Raw genomic sequence first — 3,784 nt, forward strand, 5'->3', positions numbered from 1 at the left:
TTTGAAGATTTAGGAGAGTACTCAGCCTCTGCCCTAACAGCTAATGTTTTCTATGGCTGGTCTACCTAAGCCAATGACCCTGTTTTTCTAGAACTCCTTGGTCCCATAAGTATTGGGCATAATTTTTTTACCCAACATATCAATGGAATTCTTTAAAGAAAAACTACAAAAGGGACACCTAGAATTATATAAATAATGAAATCCAGCTAAGTCAAGGTTTGTGAATGTATAAACCAGGGTAAGCTGTTTACATTGTTGTTACTTAAGTACTCTGAGACTCTAACCACGTAAAGGGTGCTATATAAAGGCAAGTTGTTGCTGTAACGAGAGAGTGCTTCTTACTATGTAGGACCCAATCATTTAATATTCTAATAACATCTACAATGGTCATTATCTGACAAATGATGCTTTTTGTAAAGTATTGTATTCAGAAACTATCATTTCTTCTGTTCAGGGAGAAATTCCCAAGCCACTTGTGCAGATTAAATAATCGCACCTCTGCATCAACACAGAATGATTAACAGCACCTGCCAATAGGGGTAAACACATGTGGACTCAAAAGGTAAACATTTTAACTGGCAATGTACCACATCCATGCACTTGCTTAACCAGAACATTAGAGTAGGGACTGACATCGCTAGATTGATTTTATTTGCACTGTACAATGTGGTAACATTGCTAAATGAACCAAATGCCAATGATGCCTGTCTTCCCCCTCCCCCCATTAGTACTTTCAAGGCAAGCAGATGGAATCCTTCAATTCTCCTTTGATTCATAGTGGAAACCACCGCCTTCACTCAAACCAATAAATTATTAAAAACTGTGTAAAGCATAACTTATAGAGAGAAAAAAGTATGTTTTATAATGGCAAAACAAGCTAATGGTTTCCATTATTGTACAACTATTGATGGTGATTTACGACATTCATACTAAGGGAAATGATTTGCAAGCATTCACTAGATAAAACAGGCCTGCAAAGTGAACAATGATTGTTTACATTGGCTTTGTGTTTTCATACTGGACTTGAAATTGAGAATCAAGTTTTCTCTAATTAAAACATTGATACAATATACTGATTGTTGAAAAGCAAAATTTGTAGCATTTCATTGATCTAGTGAATCAGCGACTCTCCAGAAATATACAAACCAATAACTGCAAACATTTCCCTGTGCAGTATTTGTTTGAGTTGGCTAGAATTTACAAAAAAGCAGGAAAGTGAAAGAGTCCTAAGAGTATTAGTTAATTCACCATGTCTAAACAGTGTGAAGTAGCAACAAACAGGACAAATGGGCTACTTAACTGCATTGCCAAATCAGCTTATTTTAGAGCTCCACAAGTCATGCTCAAGCTACTTTAACCACACGTTGTATATTGTGCGCAGTTCTGGTCATTGTGGCTTAGGAGAGCTCCCCAGGCCAAAGGAGCAATGAAAATAATTTGGTATAAGAAAGATGAGCAGTGAAGTACAATCAGATAAGGTAGAGCTCTTCAACTTTGAAATAAGATCTCAGAGAGAGTCTTATTGAGACCTATATAAAAGGGATAGAGAAAGTGAACCCAGAGCAATACTTTCAGATATTATAAGGCAACAGGGCAAGATAGCACAGCTTCAAGGAAGTGAAATTTTAGGAAAGACATCAGGAAATATTTCTTTACACAGAATGTAAATTGACAGCTGGATTCAATTTCCAGGAAGAAAAGTAGAAGCCACGATTCTATGCTCAGTTTACAGTTTGATCATATAATCTTACAGTGTGATCCTATAATAGGAAGGTGGTAAGGTGAGTGTTCTAGACAAATGAAATAGTTTTCACCCACAACTCTCTGTGATCTACTTAAATCAGTTTAAATTTGTAAACTTCCAACCAATTGTATGCTACACCTCAATTTTATTGCTTTACTGGTTAGCTTTGTTTGAGTTGAATATTTGATCCAAGTTAAGGGATTCAAGATGGCCAACATAAATCATTAGTTAAATGCTTATTCATCCTTTCACCTATTATTTAGATTCAATGGTTTTACAAGAACGATGATAGTACTGAGAAAAGTAACAATCCTACATTCATCTCCACTGGGAACCAAGATGAAACCATCTTAGCATAGCTTATTTAAGGCACTGTCACCATACCATCTGTGTGTACTGATTGAAACCCAATCCCAGAGGTAAAATACTCATTCCTTGAATTTATGAATAGGTAAACTAATTTCCTTAGATGCAACAGGGAATCTTAATACTATGCAATTTAAACATGGTTGTCATTCTGTAGTCTATAACCTCAAACCTGGTGATTTTTTTTAAATATAAACTTTCAAACAGTCCTATGTACTTATGAAAATAAAATGGAGGGAGCACAAAATGAGATAGTGGGTGAATTAACCAAAACCATCAATTCTGTCTAAAAAAAAATGCAAGATCAATCGATGCATAATTTGCAAACCAACAATGATTAATTAGAGCATTATCCAAAATGAAATACCAGATTTCAACTGAATAGAGAAAAGGGGGTATTCTAAATGAACATGGCAAATGCAAACAAACATCCCACCAGACAGGAAATATACATTGGCTGCATCTCCTGGTGGCTGAACATCACCATAAAGGGAAACTTTTTCCTAAAGCTAAAAATAAAAAGGATGACATGAACACATCAAAACAACACAATGACTTACTTCAATATCATAGCAGGAATAATCAGTTACTATTCAATGCATCCAAGAAAGAAAGTAGCTGTTCAAATTTTCCCAGCAAATTCTATTTTTCTTATATGATGATACCTCACCATTGTATATACTGCAGCTTTATGCCCCAAAGTTTCCATTTGTGATGATAATCAAAATATACCAGGAAATTCAACTTCTCCTGGGTGACTATTACAGCCAATAGAATAGAGTTCAGCCATTACCTTGGCAGAATTTTCTATATTGGTAAAACAATTAGTCTTTTCTTGGCATTCAGTGAGCTTTAATTTGTATTCCAAGCATCATGTGCATCTCTCCCTTACTGTATCATTGTAGTTGTGGTTTCACTTACCCGAGTGAAATCAGCTGGACTTGAGATTTTTCTGAATCAGAAATTAAATAAGTTATGAACTCAAGAGCAACAGAACACAAGGCGAGAAACGTGACTAAGGTACGAATCTTCCGGCAGTGTGTTTTGCCTTGACAGAATTTTGAAAAGCAATTTTTTTTTTAAAGAAAATAAACTTTTTGCTCGTCCATCATTAAGAGGCAAAACGCTCCTGGCAACAACGTTCAGAAGTCTACAATATTTATAGACCATCCAAAAGCGCTTTCGGTATTGCACGTCGGGAATCAGCAAACGTTTGGCAAAGAGAACACGAATGAGAGGAGCAGCAGTTAAGAATATAATTCAAGCCCAGCATTGCAAAAAGAAAGTACTGTGCAATCAGGGTGCATTTTTTTTTAAAAAAAAGGTGCATGCAGAAATATACATACATATATATAATAAATGTATATATAATAGGTAGGGTTCTGTCCAAGTCGGAGTTGAATGGTTGGAAGTATTATTGGCTGAAAAAATTGACAAACCATTATATTACCCATTTACTAAAACCCTCTGCAGACCTGCTATTTGCTGATGTCACATCCGTTGCCCAGGTCCCAATACCTCGTTTGCAATCAACCCTGTCCTTTTCTTCCATTCCCCACCCACCCCCTGACTTCTCCTCCTCCTCCTCCTCCTCTTGGGGGTTTATACATACATATAAAAAAAAAAAAAACTTTTTCTCGGATAACGATCGAGGTTCAGGTGGTGTGTGGGGGT

This window comes from Callorhinchus milii, unplaced genomic scaffold (assembly GCF_018977255.1).
Source record: "Callorhinchus milii isolate IMCB2004 unplaced genomic scaffold, IMCB_Cmil_1.0 Scaffold5, whole genome shotgun sequence".
Taxonomy (NCBI): Eukaryota; Metazoa; Chordata; class Chondrichthyes; order Chimaeriformes; family Callorhinchidae; genus Callorhinchus; species Callorhinchus milii.